This window comes from Bos javanicus, unplaced genomic scaffold (genome assembly GCF_032452875.1).
Source record: "Bos javanicus breed banteng unplaced genomic scaffold, ARS-OSU_banteng_1.0 tig00001692_1, whole genome shotgun sequence".
Taxonomy (NCBI): Eukaryota; Metazoa; Chordata; class Mammalia; order Artiodactyla; family Bovidae; genus Bos; species Bos javanicus.
In genome coordinates, this window is record NW_026893637.1 from 404,795 (window position 1) to 429,931 (window position 25,137).

The following is a 25,137-nucleotide window of genomic DNA, read 5'->3' on the forward strand; positions in this document are numbered from 1 at the left end:
TTCCCGTTGAGTTGGCATAGGGATCTGGGGCTTTTTCTCGAGGTACCCTGGTGCTGTCACACCTCCCTTTGTGTTTTAAGTCCATCCTCGGGGTTGCAGTCGAGTCAGTGCAGGGGAATCAGTCTTATCTGTAGTAGATGGGGAAATCTGGGCCTTTTTGAATTGAGGCACGACTCCTGGGAATGCATTCGAGTTTCAAGGTGAGACCAGCCTCCTCTTGAGGGGCGACGACAACACTGGGATTCCTTTACTGATGAAGCAGAGTAATCGACAGTCATCTCGAGTTGAGGAGGGAGAAATAGGGCTCTTCTTGAGCTGTGGCGGGAAACTCAGCATTCCTCTCAAGTGGGCACGGATATCTCGGGAAGCTTCTGGGGTTTCATAAAGGGTGTCAAGTTCCCTTTCCAGTTCCAAGAGGGAACGTGAGATTTCTTGGGAAACACTGCAGCATAAAAGGGCCTCATTTCGTGTGGATGGGAGAATTTCATGGTTTTTGTGGAATTGTGGTGGGAAGCTTAGGGTTCCTCTCGAGTTGTGTGGGGACTTGGGGGACCCGCTCGAGTTTTCTCAGGGAAGTCAGATCTGATTTCGAGTTGTGAGGGGCACCTTGGGATTCCTCTCACGTCGCTGCAGGGATGAATAGGGCCTCATCTCGACTTAAGGCGGGAACCTCAGGGTTCTTCTCCATTTCTGACATCCATCTCGAGGTCTCTGTGGAGTTTGAACAGGGGAAGCAGGCCTCGTCTTGTGTTGAGGCACTGAACTCGGCTTGCCTCTTGAGTTGTGCATGAGGTGTCAGGCCTCTTGCCCAGTTGGATTTGGAACCTGCATCTTTTTCTGGAGGACACAACCAGGGTGTCAGTGGCCCTTCGTGTTGTGACTTTATTCTCAGTGTTACTTTGGAGTCTGTACTGGGCATCAGGCCTTATCTCGAGTAGATGGGGAAATCGGTGTCTTTGTCTCTTAATTTCTGTCATACTGAGAAAGGATTTTGATTTTTTTACTAGTAATATATAGGAATATTTTGGACAATATGAAAAGTCTCATTGATTAACCTATTGTATTTTTATTGATTCTGCTTGCTACTAGTACTATGATTCCTCTATAGAAGTCGACTGAATTCATAAAATTCATGATTTTTATAGTAAGAATTTAATTTTAAAAATTGTGACAATCCAAAAGCAATATTTTATATAGACCACATTTTATTCATTCATCTGTCAATGAAATTCCACCTTCTGACTATTGTTAATAATGTTGCTTTGAACATTGGTACCCAAACATCTATTTGAGTCCAGAAATTTGAGTAATGATTTGATTGAGAATTTTGAGTTCCTTTTGTAATCCAGATCTTTCTGTGAGATTTTTGAGAATGAATTATTTTAAATATTGTAGTTTGTTCTCTTCATTAAGAATGAACACTATGTCTGCATAGAACCATTTTTCTGGACGACTGTATTTTTCATTTGTTGGAATTTTTTTAAGGGATGGGGGTTGCATGGGAATTTTTCAAAGATTATTTTAGTAAGGTGTGACTTAACAAAACCTGAAATATCTCGAACCATTGATGAAAATGATTTTAGAGCATCTCTAGGAAGTAAAATGTAAATATAGGCAGTGTTTATAAAAACTTTCATTAACATTTAGTATTTTATGTGTAAAAGTCTCTATTTTTAACAAATAAATGTTGGCAATTTAAATTCCAGAAAAATTATGAAATGAAAAATCGTTTTAAGTTGTTTAAGAAAAGTCATCAATTTGAAATCTGTTATTGGCATCAATCAGGTTTAAAAACTGTGTTTACTATAAATTCATATTAACTTGTGAACTCATGAGAAATAATATTATTAAGAAAGAATAAGTCTCTCTAGGTGTTTAAAAATAATTTTCTAAACTTGTTTTTTTTCTAAGTCTGAGGATGAAAAGGAACAATTAAAGAAATACATTGAATTAAAACAATCGCTGGAAAATAGCTTGGACCAAGAAAAGAAGAAAAACAGTGAGTTAGAAAAAGAGATTACTGGGTAAGATTTTAATATTTCTGATAATCTCAACTATTAATAAAAATATAATTTTATTTAAAACCTTAGATACAGATTCATTTTTATGTGTATTTTCATAATTAAACACACTATCCTATTTCAAGGTTTACTGTGGAAAGTCAGTGCAATATGAAATGTTTTTGACTGAAGCAGTGTTATACTTATCTGTAATGATTTCTAAAACAGTAACAACCATGACTCTGCATATATTAATGTCACTCTCTTCCTCATTATGCTGAATTTTTACTTCTGCAAAGTATCTTTGGTTTTTTTGGTAATTCTGCCTTCTTTTAATTGTGTTCCTTCCCGTAATCATTCAAGTAATTTATTATCTAAAAACCTACCTGTGTTATTGTTGGACAACATTAAAAAGTATCTTGATTTGGCTTATATTTTCTTTTTGCCCCCAAATTTTAGATAAAATGTACATACAAAAATCTATGTGTAACTTAAAGAATAATAATATTAGTGACCATGTTTTGATCAGTAAGATAAAAAACTGCTTCGGTTTTTTTTTTTTTTTTTTCTGAGTGCAGTTAACTCTCATCATCTACAGATTCAGCCAACCCAAGATCAATAGTATTCAGGGGAAAAAAATTTGAGAAAGTTCCAAAAAGCAAAACTTGGATTGGTCTCAAGCTGGCAACTATTTCCATAGTGTTTATACTGTATTTATAACTATTTACAAAGCATTTACATTGTATTAGATAATGTAAATGATCTAGGGATGACTGAAAGTATAGGGAAGATGTGCTTAGGGAAACTTGAGTATCCGTGGATTTTGTATCTACAGAGTGTTGGGGTTTTTTTTTAACCAGTCCTCTGTGGATGCTGAGGGATACAAAGGGTTCTTCTCTGATTCCCATTAATATTTTTCTCTTTTAATTTTCTCTACATTGCTTTGCATTTTGTTAACAATGTGCTGGGCAAGATTTCTACACCTCTTAAAACAGTCTTGAAGAGACTGGTACCCTTGCTCTCTCTTCTCATTTCCTTTCTTCTGAAACTCTCAGCCTGGGTTATTTCCCATTTAACTCAGGCTCCAAAGATTTTTCTTTTTTTTTCAATTTTGGGTAAGAATCTTGTTGGCTTTTTGTATCTACTTTCTTTTCTTTTAGTAGAGGCTGTGGTCAGTAGGAAAAAATGTGTCTTGTGTTTTTTGAAGAAACATTCATATATAATATCTCTTCATCTTTAGTTTGAATACTGATCTCTGGTTTATAACTAACATTTAATAATACATTAATATTTCACACTAGTATGCTAAAAATTGATGTTAACTTATTTATAAGAACTCATATATTACATATATCACACACAGTATATTTAAATGTAAAATTTTTCTTCATAATATTTATCTAAGATTAGAATTTAGTTATTATGCTTTCAAGGAATATAAACTTGAACAATGAGAAAGGATTATAATTTATATTTTGTTTGCTTTATCTGATAGAACATATATCTGTTTAATTATTAGATATCTGCTCTTAAAGAATTTACTCATTCTATACATTTCTACAGATTTAAGAAACTCTTAAAAATGACAAGAAGGAAGTTAAATGAATATGAAAATGGAGAGCGTAGTTTCCATGGAGATTTAAAAACCAGTCAAACTGAAATGGATATTCAAATTAATATGCTAAAACAGAAGGTAATTTTTAATCAGTTTTAGAACCCCCAAATCACTTAATTTGGGGAAATATAAATCATTCCATGCTTTCCGCAGTGAAACACAGATTTGTCTATTATTTTTTTAGGTTGGACACCAGTGAAAAAGACAGATTTTCCCTATATCATTTTGAGATAAAAAGGGCACACTTTTGACTCTCTCTGTCTTGAACCCTGGCTGGTGATCTGAAGCTAAGCAGCACAGCATTAATGACCCCCAAAGTATCCATTGTTTTTGGTGACAGGTTTGTTGAAATCTAATGAACATACCATGCAGTTCATTCATTTAAACTCTACAGTTCAGTAACTTTATTGTGTTTAAAGAGTTATACAGACATTACCACATTAGAACATTTTCACCATCCTCCAAAGAAATAACCCTGTGCCAGTTTTCCTTTCCTGATCTTCCCAGCCTGAGGAAACCATGACTCTACTCCCTGACTCTGTAGATGTCCCTTTTCTGGACATTTTGTGTCAGTGGAATCACATAATATGGGATCCTTTGTGACTGCCTTCTTTCATTTAGCATAAAATTTTCAAGGTACATCTAACATGTATCAGTATTTCCTTGATTTTATTGCTCAGTAATATTCTATTGTATGGATGTACCACATTCAATTTATTCATTCATCATCTGATGGACCTTTGGGAATGTTTCTACTTTTTGGCTAATGCCAGTAATGTTGCTGTGCACATTTATGTCTAAGTTTTGGTGTGAACATATTTTTTCATTTCTTTTGGGAAAACAGTTATGAATAGAATTGGTGTCAGATCAGATCAGTCGCTCAGTCGTGTCCGACTTTTTGTGACCCCATGAATCGCAGCACACCAGGCCTCCCTGTCTATCACCAGCTCCCAGAGTTCACTCAGACTCACGTCCATTGAGTCAGTGATGCCATCCAGCCATCTCATCCTCTACCATCCCCTTCTCCTCCTGCCCCCAATCCCTCCCAGCATTAGAGTCTTTTCCAATGAGTCAACTCTTCACATGAGGTGGTCAAAGTACTGGAGTTTCAGCTTTAGCATCATTCCTTCCAAAGAAATCCCAGGGCTGATCTCCTTCAGAATGGACTGGTTGGATCTCCTTGCAGTCCAAGGGACTTTCAAGAGTCTTCTCCAACACCACAGTTCAAAAGCATCAATTCTTCAGCGCTCAACCTTCTTCACAGTCCAACTCTCACATCCATACATGACCACAGGAAAAACCATAGCCTTGACTAGACGAACCTTGGTTGCAAAAGTGATGTCTCTGCTTTTGAATATGCTATCTAGGTTGGTCATAACTTTCCTTCCAAGGAGTAAGCGTCTTTTAATTTCATGGCTGCAGTCACCATATGCAGTGATTTTGGAGCCCAGAAAAATAAAGTCTGACAGTGTTTCCACTGTTTCCCCATCTATTTCCCGTGAAGTGATGGGACTGGATGCCATGATCTTCGTTTTCTGAATGCTGAGCTTTAAGCCAACTTTTTCACTCTCCACTTTCACTTTCATCAAGAGGCTTTTTAGTTCCTCTTCACTTTCTGCCATAAAGGTGGAGTCATCTGCATATCTGAGGTTATTGATATTTCTCCCGGCAATCTTGATTCCAGCTTGTGTTTCTTCCAGTCCAGCTTTTCTCATGATGCACTCTGCATATAAGTTAAATAAACAGGATGACAATATACAGCCTTGACGTACTCCTTTTCCTATTTGGAACCAGTCTGTTGTTCCATGTCCAGTTCTAACTGTTGCTTCCTGACCTGCATACAAATTTCTCAAGAGGCAGATCAGGTGGTTTGGTATTCCCATCTCTTTCAGAATTTTCCACAGTTTATTGTGATCCACACAGTCAAAGGCTTTTGCATAGTCAATAAAGCAAAAATAGATGTTTTTCTGGAACTCTCTTGCTTTTTCCATGATCCAGCAGATATTGGCAATTTGATCTCTGGTTCCTCTGCATTTTCTAAAACCAGCTTGAACATCAGGAATTTCATGGTTCACATATTGCTGAAGCCTGGCTTGGAGAATTTTGAGCATTACTTTACTAGCCTGTGTACACAGCAACTCTGTTTAACCTTTTGAGGGCCTGCCATACTGTTTTCCAGCATGGCTGCATCATTTTATATTTTTATCCAAAGTATGTAAAACGTTCCTATTTCTATACATTCCTGTCAACACTAGTCATTACCTGTCTCTGTGAGTATAGCCATCCTAGCAAGTATGAAGTGGCATCTCATGGTGTTTTATTTCTCTCTCTGAGGAGAGGACAATGAAGATTGAGTTCTAGATTAGTAACTAGTCAAAGCTACCCATCTCTTTTAAAATTTTACTAAATTGAGATGAGGTCAAAAGTCTGATTTTGGTAATTAAACTATTTCTAGTTATTTCTTATAGTACAAATCATATGTCTCATTGCTTACTAGTCTCCATTGCTTTCAAACTTGAGCATAAATTCTAAGGAGTCACACCTGCCTATTTGTAAGAAATTGTAATTGAAGGGAACCCGAAAAAACTTCTTCATGAATAGTTCTTAAGTCTTCCTTCTAGTTATATGCTTCTCCTCATTAACATTGTCATTAAAAATCTCACCTTTTATTATATTCCAGTTTGTAGGAGACTAGTTCCTACCTGCATTTATGTTTCTTTATTTTCTCTTTTTCAAAAATCCATTTTTCTTTTCTTTTTTTTTCCTAATCAGCTTTAAGTTTAGTGGCTTCAATAAACAACATTGGTTTCATTCAAAATCTACACTTAGGAAAAGGTGGCCAGGACGGCTGTCGCTTTGCAGTTCACACAGCATCATTTTCATCTTCTGTTCAATAGGAGCAAGTCACTTATACTTGGCCTATATTCTACCATTTTTTACAGAATAAAGTTTTTAAAACGAATGGGTACATTTAAAAACTAGCACAGTTACTCACTGGCCACAATTTTTTATATCCTCCCAATTAAAAATACCCTTTGCCCTACCCGTTCCCTCACAAGTCTCAGTTGTTAACAGTGTCAGGCCCAGGCTCAAGTACGGGTCTTACTGTCTTCATCAGGTACAGGTGGCACAAGCAGATGAGGGTTCTTGGTGTGATTTCTAGAGTGTGACCCTGTGAGCACAACCCTCTCAGTACTAAGACTCGATAACTAAAGGGACAAGTTATCTGCCACCCACACCCCCACCATTCTGCTGAATGACTAGACTCTCCCGTTCAGAAATGGGAAACGGGAGGCACCATAGTCCATAGCAGTTCTGAGGTCCAGTTTGGTGCTGCCAGCTCTTTGATGAGGACTTGGTTCTGCCCATAGGAGTGCTTCTCCTTTGTTCTACCCTCTGAGCTCTGTGTGCTGTCCTTTTCATAAGAAATGACCTCTGTCTATAGCTGAGTCATGTTTCTTAAGCCAGCTTCCTCTTTATTGAACTTCTAAGAAAATCCCAAAGGGCTATTCTCATTTGTATTCCTTGGTCTCTGTTAGGCCAAGCAGTGTTTTGTTTTGTTTTGTTTTTGTTTTGTTTTTGTTTTGTTTTGTTTTGTTTTTTTGCTGCCAAGGTTCTCTTTAAAGCTTTTACTGTCCTGAAAATTGGATTGGGGTTCATGTCATTGGAGAGGCTACCCTCACAAATCTTTTAAATTTTTAAGAGAAGCTCTGCACCTTGGGCTTCTTGTGAAGCTTTGTAGGATGATGCCTTTTAAATTTGTATGCCTTTAAGATCTTTAAAGGAATTTGAGGCACCACCTTAAGTCTTTCCAGGGTCTTAATGAAGGGTTTTACAGGCTTCACCTTTAGACCATGTTTTCCTGGCAGCACCGTAGATTTGATCTTAGCCCAGAAGCTGTTTCTTTCTTTTAGCATCATGTGACCACTGGACATGTGGAGATGCTGTAAAGGAGATAACAGATATTGAACCCAAACATAATTGAGCCTTGTTCCTTTACATTTAATAGCCCCCCTTTTTTTGATAGCTTATCACTCTCATTGATGTTACTTTCAGCTGATTCATAACAAGAGTCTCCTTTCCTCTGTGTTTCAGTGTTGTTTTCTTCTCTTGCCTAGATGCTGTCACCAACAGCCTCTTTAAGGGCCATCAGGATTCAATTTACAATGTCATGAAGCCCTTTGGGTTTTAATTTCTCTCTCTGCATCCATTCAGATCTCACCTACCTCCAGGTTGAAAGGCATTCTCACATCTTTTAGTTCTTTTTTAATGGCATTTTTAATATCAGTATCTGTGCCAGGTATTTATTGCCAGCGAATTGTATAATAAACCATGTCAAAGCCTAGTGGCTCAAAACAGCATTTACTTTGTTCAAACATTTGTGTTGGGGCAAGGCTCAGTGAATGAGGCCAGCACGTTTCTTTTCCAGTCAGCATCAGCTGGGATATTGTGAAGGTGGGGACCAGAGTCATCTGAAGATTAGTTCATGCACATGTCTGGCAGTTGGAGATAGCTTTTGGATGGGGCATTAGTTGGGGGCGGTCAGTGGGGGCACTGACAAGGTGTTCAGTGTGTGGTCTGGGCTTCTTCGCAGCATAGTGACTGATGCTAAATGTGGGCTTTCGCACAGAGCAAAAGTCAGTTTCTCCGTCCAGTAGAAATCAGTTACTGAGGCCAGCATATATTTAAGGGGAGGACATTTCAGAGAAATGTGTCAAAGAATTTGTAGACAGTTTCAATACCACCACATCCACTCACTTCGACTTATCAAGTAATCATTCTGTCTAAAGGAAAGTTCTTTGCAACTCGGTGTTACTGAAATTCCCGCAAATTTTGTTTGTTGTTTTGTTTGGTATGTTCTGTTCTGTTAAAAGTAACAAATGGTTACAAAAATGAGGCATTTTTTGTTGTTATTGTTGTTCAGAAAAATGTGTGGATCATCTCACTAAGCTATTAGGAGATGGGATTTCTTTAACCTTTTGAATTATTTTTCTTTGGAATGCCGCTCAAATTAGCAAAAACTATTCATAGTTCATTGAGTTAGACAAGGCTGTGGTCCTAGTGTGATTAGATTGACTAGTTTTCTGTGAGTATGGTTTCAGTGTGTCTGCCCTCTGATGCCCTCTTGCAACACCACCATTTTACTTGGGTTTCTCTTACCTTGGGCGTGGGGTATCTCTTCACAGCTGCTCCAGCAAAGCGCAGTCAATACTCCTTACCTTGGACAAGGGGTATCTCCTCACCGCCGCCCTTCCTGACCTTCAATGTGGGATAGCTCCTCTAGGCCCTCCTGTGCCCGCGCAACCACGGTGTGGGGTTGCTCTTCCCTGCCGCGGCCCCTGGCCTCGGGCCTAAGGGCATGGGGTATCTCCTCCCAGCTGCCGCCCCTGACCTCTGACGTGGGGTAATTTCACTCGTCGCTGCCCTGACCTCGGACGCTGGGTATCTCCTCTCGGCCACCCTTCCTGTGGTCATGTATGGATGTGAGAGTTGGACTCTGAAGAAGGCTGAGTGCCAAAGAATTGATGCTTTTGAACTGTGGTGTTGGAGAAGACTCTTGAGAGTCCCTTGGACTGCAAGGAGATCCAACCAGCCCATTCTGAAGGAGATCAGCCCTGGGATTTCTTTGGAAGGAATGATGCTAAAGCTGAAACTCCAGTACTTTGACCACCTCATGTGAAGAGTTGACTCATTGGAAAAGACTCTAATGCTGGGAGGGGTTGGGGGCAAGAGGAGAAGGGGACGACAGAGGATGAGATGGCTGGATGGCATCACTGGCTCAATGGACGTGAGTCTGAGTGAACTCCGGGAGTTGGTGATGGACAGGGAGGCCTTCCGTGCTGTGATTCTTGGGGTCACAAAAAGTCGGACACGACTGAGCGACTGATCTGATCTGATTTGATCTGATTCATAGTTCAGAAAAATACATGGGATTAGAATCCATATTTATAAGATTTATTAATGAGAGTCTTATTTTCACAATCTTCTTTTGGGAAGCGTTTATTAACTCAGCCCTAGATAACTCAATACAGTATCCCTCAAATTTCTTTAAAACATGGGGCATTAAGATGGGGGGAAGGAGTAAGAGACATTCTACTAAGAGGTGACTTGTAGTCATTTTATGGAGAAAAAATAGAAAAGAATGTAAAATCAAGTGCAAATGTGTGACAAAGATGATGACAGTGAAGAATATATTTTGTGATTCTTGGTGGTTTGAACTTCTTTCTTGATTCTCTGAGTAATCCCTGGTTCTACATTCTACAATACAAATACCATCATATCTATTTGATCCTGGGTTTGAGTTAGGCTGTGCTCAGTGCACTTGCCTCATTACCAAACAGTATTGTTTTATTCTTGCAGATTGATGATCTTACAGCAGAGCTGGAAACTGCATCTTCAAAAGGTCTGCACCTGGATGCAAAAAATCAAGTTCTTCTAGAGGAGTTATTATCTATGAAAGGAATGCAAAAGAAATGTGAAAAACTAGAGAAGAATAAAAAGAAGTTGGAGCAAGAAGTAGTGAACCTCAGAAGTCATATAGAAATGAATATGATAGAACACAGTGAAGTAGAGCAGTATAAATGGGAGATTGAAGAAAGGGCGAGACAGGATCTTGTAGAAAAGTAAGTCAACCAATTTTTGCAGGCTAATTTGTTCATCTGTCATGTGCTTGAATTCACCTCATTGTAAATTATGTTTTGGATCTATACAGCTTATGTGTTTCCTCTACTTCCCTTAGAGCAGTTGGTTTGGTAGTTTTCTGGAAGGAAGGGGGCACTTGTTTCTCCCTTTAAATATTTCCGTTTCCATCACAGTTATCACCAAATTGACCTATCAGAATGATTCTCACTAGAGAATCCTTTCATTTATAAGACCAATTGGTATAAAACAAGACTACTAGGAGGAAAAGAAAATATTGTGGTTTAGAACTGGTACCATCCTCTTGAATTATGTTTAAGTTGTCTTGTTCAATTTTTAAAATTTTAAGTTGATCCTCTTGTTCTTTGAATTATCAGATTATATAAGCACCACTATAACAATAATTCCACTTTAATTTTATAATTCACATTTAATTCACTTCACATCGACAATAATTGTTTTAAACTTCTGCTTTTTTTTAACCTTTAAAATTGCTTTCTGAATCACTGAACCAATAAAATCAATAAACACTAGGAGTATGTTTATTTAGCCCACTGTACCCTCATGAGCAATTACTTCAATCATCATAGCAAAAGAAAATCTTTCATGTACTGAGTACTTTTCCTAACTGCATGTTATAGAAGAATCTCCCTGTTTGTCTCAACACTTTTACTTTGTACATATTTCTATATTATATGTAGCAATTTTGACCCCAAAATAATCTGCTTTGAATTATTTCATCACTGCCTTCCAAACTACCCCAATGCTAATTCATAATTTAAAAATAAAATATATGCATTTTTAATGTAAAGAAAATGTTAGTTCTTTTCAGAATGGCACAAAGTTTCCACAATTGCGTTTACATTAGTGTGCCTTGTCTAATCCTCCATAGTTTTAACCTTCTATAAGTGATATAATTTTTAAACCTTTGAACTCACATTCACAAGGAAAATGAGCATCTGTCAATAGAATCATTAACAGGTATCCTCCCAATTCCATTCAGATGGCACGGTGGTAAAGAATCTGCCTGCCAATGCAGGAGATGCAAGAGACTCTAGTTCGATCCCTGGGTCAGGAAGATCCCCTGGAACAGGAAACGGCAACTCACTCCAGTCTACTTGCCTGTGAAATTCCATGAATAGAGGAGCCTGGTGGGCTACAGTCCAGCGGCCCCAAAGAGTCAAATACGACTGAGCGCACACGTACACACACTCAACAGCTCATTTAGAGATTACGTCTGCTGGCAGTGCTTTGGACAGTATGCTCTTTTGTTGTTTTAGTTATAATTGCCCACATGTGTTAAGGCAATGTTAGCTCCCATGGTGAAGCTAGTTATAGTTCATGTCTCAAGTCTATTTGCTTCCTTTAATATGTAGGCAGTACGAGGTTTAGTTATTTATGCATTTTATTCATAGTGTCTATATGCATATATATTTTCTAATTAAATGTTTAGTATGTTTATATACTTTTATATATAGTCTGTAATGTAATCTAGGATGAGGATTATAATAGTGATGATAGAGATGATGATATCAGTTTTGTTTCTGAAATTTAGGAAAGCAGGAATCACAACGTCATGGAAATAGTGCTGTTCCCTAAATTCACCAAATGTCATGTGTATAGCAAGTGATTCAATTATACATATACATGTACCTTTTCTGTTTCAAACTCTCTCCCCTTTTACATTGTTACATAATATTGAGCAGCACTCCCTGTGCAGTAGGTGGGTCTTCATTCAACATCCATTTTAAGTATAGCAGTGTGTTCGTCACATCTTTTCTTTTTAAATTTCTGCATGTAAATGATATCATGCGATATTTCTCTATGTCTGACTTCACTCAGTATGACAATCTCTAATTCCATCCATGTTGCTTCAAATTACATCACTTCATTCTTTTTAGCAGCTAAATAATATCAGTTTTTAATACTTTTAATGTGTGTGTTATGACTGACATTTTGGATGTTCCAAGGGAAGTGTGCTTTTCTTTTCTGTGCATGCGTTCAACCCAACTTCATCCGATTTCTGAACTTCTGTGGATGTAGATAGCTGTGAATATAGACACATTTCATAAGCATTTTGCAAGAATTTAATGTATCCACAATGTCAATGGGAAGAATAGTAAGAAAGGCCCTGGAATGATCTCTTGATATTTCACAGAAAAGAATTGCATGCTTCTGTAAGTGTGGCTTTCATAATTATGATATTCCACAGCTAGGAATTTGATGATCTGAAAGCAGTTGTTAGACAAATCCCTTACATTTTAAATAATATTTCATTTTATAATCAATTTTGTTGTTGTATAATTCTGACATGTAAAAGCATTGTTAAACCTGCAGGCCTTGAACTTTTCTTATAACTTGGTTCATGACAAGTATGACCCCTTCATCATTACTTGAAATAGTAGCCCAAAGATAAAAATGATTTCAAGAGACATTGTTAATAATACCTGTATCTGCACTGGTCTGTTTTCAATCTATTTTTGTTTTGAATATTCATACAGTCCTAATAAACTCCTACATCTAAAATTTTATCATTAAGATAAAGTCAGCAAAATGTTTTTGAAAGGTCTCTAAAGGAGGAGTCAGTTGTCCTAATTGTCTTCACAAATATAAAATGAAAGTGAAAGTCTCTCAGTTGTGTCTGACTCTTTGTGACCCCGTGGACTCTACAGTCCATGGAATTCTCCAGGCCAGAATACTGGAGTGGGTAACCTTGCCCTTCTCCAGAGGATCTTCCCAACCCAGGGATCGAACCCAGGTCTCCCTCATTTCAGGGAGATTCTTTACCAGCTGAGTCACAAGGGAAGCCCAAGAATATTGGAGTGGGTTGCCTATCCCTTCTCCCGCGAATCTTCCCAACCCAGGAATCAAATGAGGTCTCCTGCATTGCAGGCAGATTCTTTACCAAATGTGTGACTTTCAAATAAGAAATATATAGAAAGATTATGCAAAGAAGTCTCAAAAGCAACAGGAAGAAAAGAAGCAATCTAACATCAATGTACAAGGTTTTTCTTTTTTCCTTCATTGGAGTATCACTGTTATTCAGAACTGTGCTAGTTTCTACTGTATAGTGAGGTGAGTTAGCTATATGTTTGCATACTTCCCCTCCCTCCGACTCCTGACATCCCATCATCTAGGTCACCGCAGAGCACTGAGTTGAGCTCCCTGTGCTTTACAGCAGGCTCCCACTAGCTCTCTGGCCATCATCAAAAATCTACAAACAAGAAACGCTAGAGAAGGTACGGAGAAAAGGGAACCCTCTTGCACTGTTGGTGGGAACTTAAATTGATATAGCCACTGTGCAGACAGGTATGGAGGTTCCTTAAGAAACTAAAAGAGTAGAACTGCCATTGACTCAAGAATTCCACTACTGGGCATATACCTGAGAAAACCACAATTCAAAAAGACACATGGACCTGCAGCACTATTTACAACAGCTGGGACATGGAAGTAACCTAAATGTTCACTAAATATAGAAACTCTTAAATAGATTCTTTACTAAAGGAGATAAGCAGAAGTCAAGTGATCACATAAAGGATAGTCACTGTCATTAGTCATTATCAAAATGCGAATGAAAACAAAAATGAGATTATGCTAAACATGTATTTCAATTGTTAGAGTTAAATAAAACAAATTACAAAATGGTATAATTCAAAATCGGTGTGTATATATATAACTTTTGAACAGCTTTCAATGCAGGGCATCAAATTTCTAAATTATCTCTTTAAGTATTAATCTTCATAAGAGTATAAATCTATTCCTACTCTGTATGCTGCTGCTGCTGCTGCTAAGTCGCTTCAGTCATGTCCAACTCTGTGCGACCCCATGGATGGCAGCCCACCAGGCTCCCCCATTCCTGGGATTCTCCAGGCAAGCACACTAGAGTGGGTTGCCATTTCCTTCTCCAATGCATGAAAGTGAAAAGTGAAAGTGAAGTCGCTCAGTCGTGTCCAACCCTCAGCGACCCCATGGACTGCAGCCTTCCAGGCTCCTCTGACCATGGGATTTTCCAGACAAGAGTACTGGAGTGGGGTGCCATTGCCTTAGTTAAATCTAATATTCTTCTCCATTGCATTTTGTGAGTTGGCGTCTATGTGTGTTTGTAGGGTGTGCTACAAAAAATACAGTTCTATTACTTTATAATCACTGTACCAAGAGTTGCCACAATTAACTTAAGGGCATGCTTACCTGGGGAGAGAATACAGTAACTTCTTAGAGCTTTAGTCTGTGACAACTGAGGGCAGTTGATAGAAATAGGAGTCTTGGCTGGACACACGGCAGCACAGCTAGAAATATTTCTGTCCTCTCTTCCAGTTTAGCCTGATATTGTAACTAATGTTGACATGAGGGGTCATGCCTGGAAATTCAGTATTCTGTTTCCAGTTTGTACATCTGAAAAGGAGTGAGTGAGCGTTCCTCTGTATCCCCCTGTAGTCTGGGAAGTGGTGAGGACTATCTGACTCATGTGGACGTAGAGATGGAAGATCTGTATTGAAGATGACACAGCTGCCCTGACAGTCCTGGATTTCTTACTGTAGAACACTTACTGTCAGAAAAACAAAATTCCCTGTAAGACAGTGTATATTAACATCTTTTTAGACAATCTTTATTTTATAAAAATAATATAGCATCATGAATTATTGTTTTGCAATGTTTATATTTCTTAGTAATTACAAAAATCAGCAAGAGATATAAAGAATGTAGAGAACATGTGGTGTAGACAGGTCTGGTTTTACTTGTTGCACCAAACTTCTTGAGTGGCAGGCAGAAAGGCTTAGCTCAATTAGAAAGTGACCTGGGGAAGAAGCTGATCCCGAGGGTAAGAATAATTCGTATTTAAAGAGCCCTAATTGTTATGAAGATAGAAGATATTTTAGAGGGCAGTTAAACCTGGTATCAAATTCTTGGTATCACGAATTACCTAACTGCCAAAAAAAAAACAAAAACAATATATATATATATATATATAAACCTTTCATAGTTTCTATCAGCTTTTAACTCAAAAACTCAATTAATAAAGGTAAGCATTATATTTAACTTGAATCTAAACAGGTGAGCATGCCTCATTTTGGTCCAGTGTTGAATTTAGTTTTAAATGTACCTGTTTATATGTAACATCAGGCAAAAAACACTCATTTCAGAAAATTTAGGAAGGAAACTTTTGTTATTGTTGTTTAATTTCAAAACTCTGATTCAGATAGCCTTTTTACTTTTCTGACCCACATCATTATATTATCAAATAAAAAATTACAAAAGTACTTTATAATATTGTGGGCCAGTATACCAAAGTTTACCAACTTCTGCATCACTATCATAATAATTTAAATGCCAACTTTTATTAAGTGATGCTATGTGTTAAGTATGTATTTAAGAAGTTTGCATGTATTAAATCTGGTGATATCTCATTAAAATTAATTGTATATAACTAAGGAATAAGATAGTAAATGAACTTTATTAAAAGGATTTTTCACCCTGTTTACATCAAATCCTGTTTGTTAAAAATAACTTTTATGGTAACTGAATCTGACAACATGAAAGAGATTTTGGTATGCTTTAATTTTAATCTTTAGAAGCTTCAAATAGGAATTCAGTTCCATTCAGTTCAGTTGGTCAGTTGTAACCGACGCTTTGTGACCCCATGGACTGCAGCACACAAGGAATTAGACTTCTGGAGTCACCAGTTTTAGACTTCTATTTCCTATCTTCAATTTGATTTTACAAACTTGCTTTCAATAGCACCATGTACATTTTAATGATAGATAATGTACATGCTTATTATAATCCTCACATAGTGGAAAGACCAGAAAAGCAAACATGAGTTATTTGGATAAAAACAAAAGTGACTACATAAACTGAACAATTTAGTGGCTCTTCTTTCTGAGTGTAGTAGTCATGCTATCTAAAGGTTTCCAGAAGTTGGAAACCAGCAGCGACATTGGAAGATTTGAGAAGAAAAATTTTGATGAGATTGAGTTTATAAACTAAGTGTAACTTGGATAGGATTTGAATAGCTTTAACATTTCTTACTTTAAATATGATTTTACATTGATAATTCCGCTTAAGATTCATAAAATCTTGCTCCATTTGACAAAGAAGAGCAAAGTTAAGAATAAAAAAATATTTCAGTAAATTAAGAACACTGTATTTTTTATTGCAAGTTCTGTTTTTTGACTTATTCTGGCTACTTTTTGAACCTGAGTTTCCATATGACTTTCAAATGTACTACCCTGTGTGAAAAAATGAAAGTGTTAGTAGCTCAGGGATGTCTGACTCTTTGTGACCCCATAGACTGTAACCCACCAGGCTCCTCTGTTCATGGAATTGTCCAGGCAAGAATACTGGAGTGGGTAGCTATTCCCTTCTCCAGGGGATCTTCTTGACCTAGGGATATTCAAATGTACTATCCTACTTGAACAGAAAGGAATAATTTAGACAGAAGTCCAAAAAATGAGAGAAGACCTTATATAAAAAGAAGATACAATAAAAGAAAAAAAAAAAACTGACAGTAGTTTCTGAAGGCAGAGGTTAACTCATCAAATGTAGGGCATGATGCATAATGGACTGAAAAGACTGATGGCTCATTCAACAAGCAATTTTAATCAGTATCCACGTATTACACTCTAATTTAAATTAAATAGGTGAATAAACATGGATAAAGGTGTAAGGATAAGGTAATGAAAAAAACAGGCACTGTTTCATAGTCTTATACACATAAAATCATATCTTAATAATGTCATCTATCAGACCCCTGTTTCTGATCATTTTAAAGACTCAGTCAAAGCATTTTTATATTTTTTAAAATCACATTTTCATTGGGAGAATTCTATAATAATAAGTTAAGTTTAAATACCTTCTGATCCTTAATATATATTATATGTAAAATATAAATATATATAAGCAGCCTGAAATATTGTAGCTGGTATAGTAGATTCATGTTCAGCTTTCCTTTTCCTAGGGAAAAGGAATTCCCCAGGGTGCTCAAGTGTTGGATGGACTGTTCCTTCTGCCCTATATGTGTGTCTACACTTTCATAGCTGAAATGTTGACCCTCGTCCTTACTTAAAACTGTTAGAATATGGATATAGGCATGTCTCTTCTTTGCAGTGGCTTCATCTCTGTGAACTTTCAAATTAGTTAGCACATAACCATGGAAGTTATGTTTGATATACTGAAAACAATGATGTAATTTGCAACTGCTACAAGAATGGGTGAAAAGAGTATAATTTCTAGACACACACACCCTCTGCACTTGAACTGTACTGGTCTAAAAAGACTGATGATTCTTTCAACAAGCAATTTTAATCAGTATCCAAGTACTACAGTCTACACTGAATTAAATAAGTAAATAAAACAAGAGGGTATAGGAGGTTGTTCTGAATTTTGGGTAGAAAGCCTCGCTTACATCTTGGGGTCTATTGTAGAGAAACAATCAAGTTGACTCATTTTAATTTATTCAATAAATTAAGAAATTGCTTTTGTGAGAAAATATACTATATACTCCATAGAAAGATGTATAGACTATCACAAGAAGCTTAAAATCTAGCTATAGCAAAGGACAAGTACTTAATGAAGATGGACAACCTCAGCTCAACATATTCACATTCACATAAACAAACATACACACACAAAAAAACCACAAGAATGAATGAATTAAATGGGACCAGCAGAACAACAGCAATTATCAAGGATGTGAGTAATTTAGGAAGATCGCGGAGATAATTGTGGCTGATGTTTCTTACACGCAGTAAGTATGTGAGGGGTGAGCATTCTAGTTAGAACTCCTAGCTGAAACCTAAGTGCCAGATGTACCTACTTCTTATCTCTTGGGTGTTCCTGGACAGAAAGATCAGCTTAATGACTCTTTTGTCCAAGTTGGAAAATCTGAATAAAAATTATGACTACTGGGACTTCCCTGGTGGTCCAGTGGTTAAGACTCCCTGATTCCACTGCAAGGGTCCAGATTTGATCCCTAGCCTGGGAAATAGGATCCCACATGCCTTGTGGCCAAACTAAAATAAATAAATGAATAAAAACAAAAATTATATATTTAAAAAATGACTGTTGCTTTTATAGACATTACATTGAAATACACACTTTTAAAAAATAAATAGTATCCCATAATACCCAATGGTCAACTCACTGATTAGGTTTTATAGTAAAAGGGCTAAATATGCATAACATCAAAGACAAACATGATTTGGAAATACCACTGGAAGATCATCATTTTAAAATTAACTATCTTTATCCCCAAAACAATTTTAAGTGGCTTACAAAATATTTACGGGAACAATAAAATTAATTTTGAATTGATAATAATGGAAAACAGAATAGAGAGGTGAAAATAGCCCCCAATCCCTCCCAGCATCAGAATCTTTTCCAATGAGTCAACTCTTCGCATGAGGTGGCCAAAGTACTGGAGTTTCAGCCTCAGCATCAGTCCTTCCAATGAACACCCAGGACTAGTCTCCTTTAGGATGGACTGTTTGAATCTACTTGCAGTCCAAGGGACTCGCAAGAGTCTTCTTCAACACCACAGTTCAAAAGCATCAATTCTTTGGTGCTCAGCTTTCTTTACAGTCCCAACTCTCACATCCATACATGACCACTGGAAAAACCACAGCCTTGACTAGGCAATAGCAATGAAATTACTGACTTCATTCCATCAGCAAGTGTCAAGTCTTCTGCAGCCAGATTTAGCTAATATATTCTGTTCAGTGCCTATTTCAACTGCCTTTCAGAGGAAGTTTGCTATCACCTCTAAAGGGACACAAGATACTTTACTTGACTACTTATAGGGTAGCTCAGCCACCTCATACAATTTTTTCAAGATATTAACTGCATTCAACTCCTTCTGGAAATATGGATATGACACTGTGTATAAAGGGATTCAGGCTTCCCCAGTGGCTCAGAAGTAAAGAGTCTGCCTGCTGAGCTGCAGGAGATGCAGTTTCAGTCCCTGGGTCAGGAAGATCCCCTGGGGGAGAGTATGGCAATCCACTCCAGCGTTCTTTCCTAGAGAGTCCCATAGACAGAGGAGTCTGGTGAGCTGCAGTCCAGAGGGTCACAAAGAGTCGGACACGACTGAAGCAACTTATGACTATGCACATAAAGGGACTTATTTGGCAGATTCATTTAGGACCATGGGAGGAGGTCATCTGGAGAAGGTGACATTTGGTTGACTGGCACACTGGACCTGCGTGCACCTCACCCTCTCCCTTGTCTTTAGAATGCGCATTCTGTCCATCATTCCTTCAATGAGAGGTATTTCCAAAGACCACACAAGCAGTCTTGAGAGAGCAACTTGCTGTTGAGACCATCTGGACAGTATACATGCTTGAAGCTGGTCAAGACCTCTATATAAATATTTGAAATTCTGACTGGTGGGTATTGAGATCTAGTTGTCTCACAGCCTCCCGTGAAAAGCCCTGTATGTGAGACTATAAGAAATAGTTTGATGCTTATTCTAGAACATGAGTTCAACTTTAATTCAATTGTATTTTACTGACCTGCCTTAAAGTTAATTCAACTTATTGGGATATCAGGGCTTCCCCAGTGGTTCAATGATAAAGAATCCACCTACAGTGCAGGAGACCCAGGTTTGATTCCTGGGTCAGCAAGATCCCCTGGAGAAGGAAATGGCAACCCACTCCGGTATTCTTGCCTAGAGAATTCCATGGAAAGGGAAGCTTGGTGGGTTACAGTCCATGGGGTTGCAAAGAGTCAGACATGACTTAGAGACTAAACAACAACAAGAATATCTGGGTGTTGACACCAAGGATGAGAAGAATCAGGACTTTTTGTTTGATGATGGGTTACTGGAACCTGAGAGTCACAGTTTCCTGCACAGAGAGGAGTGTTATCAACTTACCAGGGAATGAGAGAATTTCTCAAAAGAAAATTTAAATTTCTGAAAAAAAAAATATATATATATACAGTGAGAAACAGAGTACTAACATAATTGGAAATCTCAATTACACAAAAATCTTTAAGAACACTGAAAGTTTATTTTTCAGGACTTACTCAGAGGCATAGTAACTAGATTAGATAGTTTTCTCTGGTGCCATCTATTGTCTGAAAGATGTAAGAATTCTAGGATCTACAGTATATGGGAAACACTTTTTTTTTTTTTTTTTTTGAGTTTCATCCTTTTTTTTTTTTTCTTTTCTTTTTTAAATTTTATTTTATTTTTAAACTTTACATAATTGTATTAGTTTTGCCAAATATCAAAATGAATCCGCCACAGGTATACATGTGTTCCCCATCCTGACCTTTTAAAGTTCATTCCTCTCAAGCAGTGCCAATGTGAAAGAGCATTTGCTAGGAAAGTCTGCTTTCTTAAGGCTGGTTCATGGTGAGCATTTAAGTATTTGAGTGGAAGTAGCATATATTTTCTTGATGACCTCCTTTACCACATTAGTTGCCAAGTTCCAAACCAAAGATCCTTAATACAAACCCTTTTTACCTTGTCACTTTTCATCCAATTCTTTGCTTTTAAAAATTCAATGTATCAATAAATCCATTCAGTAAGTTTCTAATTTAGATGTATTTTTCAATTCTATTTTATTTTCTAAGGTTTCCAATCATTTGCAGAATGCCTCCCAACTTTTGTCATTTTCAATTTTTTTTTTTTTTGACAATTTTCTTTAGGATGTTTTTAGAATTATTTTTAAATTCTTACTTGCCAACTCCAATTTTGGTTCAATGTGTATTTGCTTTTGGCATTTTCCCTCTTGTATGGGCATAAAATCTTTCCTGTTATCATGCTTAGTAATTTGTTTATTACATGCCATACAGACTACAAAGATGTTCTACAGGATTTCTCAAATCAATGAAGCTTCAGTTATTTTTCTGATGCAATTAAGAGTGATAAGCTCCATTCAATAGAAAACTGATTCTTTTGGTTTTGGCAACATGCACTGTATCTCCAGTTCACCCCTCATACTAGTACTAGGTACTCACATAAATACTTGAGCTTTCTCAGTCTCTTCAGCACAAAAATATAGAATTGTCTATTCTTGTGTTTCAGAGGTTTTTGACATATCTTTAACCCCCCACTCCAAGCAATTTAAAATTTGGCAAATGCTGTGAAGGGAAAACAGCTCTGTGTTTGTAGCCATGCAAATTTCCCAGTTTGTGTACTCTGCTGCTGCTGCTGCTGCTAATTCACTTCAGTCGTGTCCGACTCTGTGCGACCCCATGGACAGCAGCCCACCAGGCTCCCTCCGTCCCTGGGATTCTCCAGGCAAGAACACTGGAGTGGGTTGCATTTCCTTCTCCAATGCATGAAAGTGAAAAGTGAAAGTGATGTCGCTCAGTCGTGTCTGACTCTTAGCGACCCCATGGACTTCAGCCTACCAGGCTCCTCCATCCATGGGATTTTCCAGGCAAGATTTCTGGAGTGGGGTGCCATCGCCTTCTCCAAGGGTACTCTAGTACCTTGTAATCACCAAAAGTTCTGAAAGTTTTTCTGAGAGCAGCTGAAATATTGTTTTAGTGAAACCGTCATACAAAACGCACATAAGAACAATCAAGTTGATGATGAAAAACTGTATTTAGTAACTGGGATGGTTTTGCCTCCCTTTGATGCTCTCAGGCATATGACTCTTATTTAAAAGTCCTTCTGGGACTTTCCTGGTGGTCCAATGGTTAAGAGTCCACCTGCCACTACAGAGGACATGGGTTCAATCCCTGGTCCAGGAAGATAACCACAAGCCACATTCCATCTAAGCTGTGCACCACAACTGCTGAACCTGTGATATTAGAGCCCATGGTCTAGAGCCTATGGTCTGCAACAGAAAGTAGCCCTACTCTCTGCAATTAGAGAAAGCCCATGCACAGCAAGGAAGATCCTGCACAGCCAAAAATAGATAGATAGGTAGATAGATAATTTTTTTTAAATAAAGTCCTTTCGTCTCCTCAGAAGGCACCTACAATAACAGGTTCTATAGCACCCTCCATGGGTCTCACCCTTCAGTGCAACAAAAAATATTACATTTCAGTGCTGAGGGCATCAAGTAACATTTTTAGGAACTTCCATGTGGTTTTTGAAATACTTTAAATGAGAGCTACATTTTAAAATATATCAACTATTTAAAAGAACCTCTACAGTATTAGAGTGTAGGACTCTAGTGGGATTTCAAGTGTCAGAAAAAAAACAACCACAATATTACTGAGAGTAAAAATTGCCTCTTCAAACTAACACTAACAGAATTGCTATTATAATTATGAAGCTGTTTCAAAATAATAATTCACAGTAACCTACTAATTATTCCCTAGGAATCTCTTGGAAATGAACATGTTTGGAACCTTCAGTTATTGGGTCCCTAATGACTTGAGAATGTATATAAAAGTCCTTGGTTCTATTGGTGAAATTATTCATCTAGGTAATAGGAAAATGTCTCCTTCTTTGGTAAGTAGCTTCTGTGTTTACCAGATTGGCTTTATTGATGCAAAAATAGACTTTTATGGATCTGAGACCTCTGACATGTGTCAAAATAGTTACAAAATCATATGTATTAGCATATTACCCACAAATAAATTTACCCATGTCATTCTTCTATAGCTTCTACAGGGATCTGAGACACTTACCTTGTTTAAATAAATTTTTTTGTTAACAGAAATAAACTGAAACATGATTGGCTAGCATGTAGCCAACTAAAACATGATAGTTTCAATTAATTTATTTTCTATTCTAACATTGTTTTGCTATACATTTATGAAAAATTTAGCAAATCACGTCAGTTTGATTGAATCTTTTTGGTCATTCCCATTGAAAGCAAGAATCCAAGATTCACTCTCATCTCTGACTTTTCCCCTCCCTCATGCTTCTCTTCTCACTCACGTTTGTCTACATGGATGGTGGTGGTGGTGGTAGAGGTGATTTAGTTACTAAGTCGTGTTCAACTCTTCATGGACTGTGGCCCCACCCAGCTCCTCTGTCCATTGGATTTCCCAGGTAAGAATACTAGAATGGGTTGCCATTTCTTTCACCAGGGAATCTTCCTGACCAGGGATCAAACTCAGGTCTCCTGCATTGTAGGTAGATTCTTTAAGGGCTGAGCCACCAGGGAAATCCTTCTTAGTCTATTGGAAGGGATGCTCGCTGTGAATCCCCAAGAGTAATGGACTGTGTTTTCAGGAAATAACTGAGTCATTCTGCACTGTCTTCAGCAAGTCTGCACCACAGCCTGTCTCACGGAGGCTGCACTGTTAATTCTCTAACCACCTTCATGGTTGTCCTCATGAACTTTGACTTCACACATATCTGAATTTGAATTATACCTGTCAACTACTTATAGAGTGACTCAGAACATTAAGCTTCAATGTCCCAATGCAACATACAGAATCAATAATGAGAATCTAGCTTACACAGCCAATCTGTCTTGAAGTTTTGGAGGCAGGAGCCTGGGCTCCAATCCTATTTTCATCACATCTTAGCTCTCCAGCTCTCTGTGCTTTAGCTCCCTCAACTGTAAGAGAAAGACGACAGTAACAGCAACTGCTGTGAAACTTTGTGAGTGTACTTTTGTGTGACAAGTAAATAAATTATATGTAAAGTGTTTAGAATATTGCATTTCACATCACAATCATTATATAAATGATAACTATTATTTTAAAAATCTGGTGACATAGTTCTAATTATTAGCTAGGGATAAGCGAGAGCAGTGGGGTTGTTTCTTTTGTTGTTTAGTCGTTAAGCCGTGTCCGACTCTTTGTGACCCCATGGACTGAAGCCCATCAGGCTTCTCTGTCCATGAGATTCTCCAGGCAAGGATACTGGAGTGGGTTCCCATTTCCTTCTCTTGAAGGTCTTCCCAGATCAGGGATTGAACCCACATCTGCTTTGACAAATGGATTCTTTACTGCTGAGTAGATAGCAGTGGAGTAATTGAAACTAATCTTCACTCTTTACCTATTATGTGCCAGTCTATCTAAAGTGAGACAGCAAAAAAGTATAGATAGATAGTTTTCCTAATTTAACCTGACAGAGAAACCATGTGAAATACTGTTGTCATTATTATAGTAAAATTTTAAATATATATATAATGTTATATGTAATAATATACATATAGTATATGTATTAAGTATAGCAGATTCTCTCTCTCTATATATATATATATATATATTTATATTTATATTTATATGTATTATACACACACACACACACACACACATAACTGTTCAAGGTCATACAGTCCAGGTGGCTAATATGAGATTCTAACCAAATGCTTATTAACTCTAAATTTAGGTCTTTCATTTCTTAACACTCTGATTACCTTGAAAACAGGCAAAATAAGAATAAATTAACTACTATTTTAACAAGGTACTGCATCTCATTCACACTCTTTGAGGTAATAACATAAGACAGCATCCTAACCCTTCTAATTCTCTTAGACTTTTCTGTGCCTATGGTATAGCATACTTTTAGTAATTAGATGATATTACAACAATGAAGTTCTTAGCCCTGTAGCTGTCTCAGTAATTTTATATAAGTGAGAGAATTACCCCAACCATTTGTTCTAGCCAACTGTGGCACTAGTAGCAAAGCTCATTGGAGGTTTCACTTGCTTGTTTTATAGATTTCAAAGTCATCTTTCAAGGTTACAATAAAAAGTCTTATATTTCAAAGTCATGTTCAAATTCTCCTTGCTTCCAGAAAATCTCTGAGATTACAGAAACAGAAATTGACAAAATTCTTAGACTCAATTATCCTGAATTATATTAGGATAAAAGTTAAACACAGCTATTTGTGTTTGTTCACATATATAATTAGTGAGGAGGCTATATAGAGTGATTTTTAAAGATGAGAAGTTAACTTAATACTAATTTTTTGCCCACTTTACTCAGTCATCTAATATTTATGCTGTGCTTACTAGAAGCCAA

The 25,137-nt window shown here is 37.3% G+C and overlaps 1 protein-coding gene and 1 long non-coding RNA gene across 2 annotated transcripts in view; both read left to right on the forward strand.

Moving 5' to 3' along the window:
- Positions 1 to 10,692, forward strand: part of LOC133243975 (uncharacterized) — a 136,226-nt gene extending 125,534 nt beyond the window's left edge. Inside the window, exons 3-5 of the long non-coding RNA XR_009735236.1 lie at positions 1,912 to 2,024; positions 3,564 to 3,693; positions 9,976 to 10,692. This is a non-coding gene — a long non-coding RNA (uncharacterized LOC133243975). The remainder of the gene's footprint in view (positions 1 to 1,911; positions 2,025 to 3,563; positions 3,694 to 9,975) is intronic.
- LOC133243974 (liprin-alpha-1-like) overlaps positions 1 to 25,137 on the forward strand; it is a 333,694-nt gene that overhangs the window by 169,348 nt on the left and 139,209 nt on the right. The window lies entirely within an intron of this gene.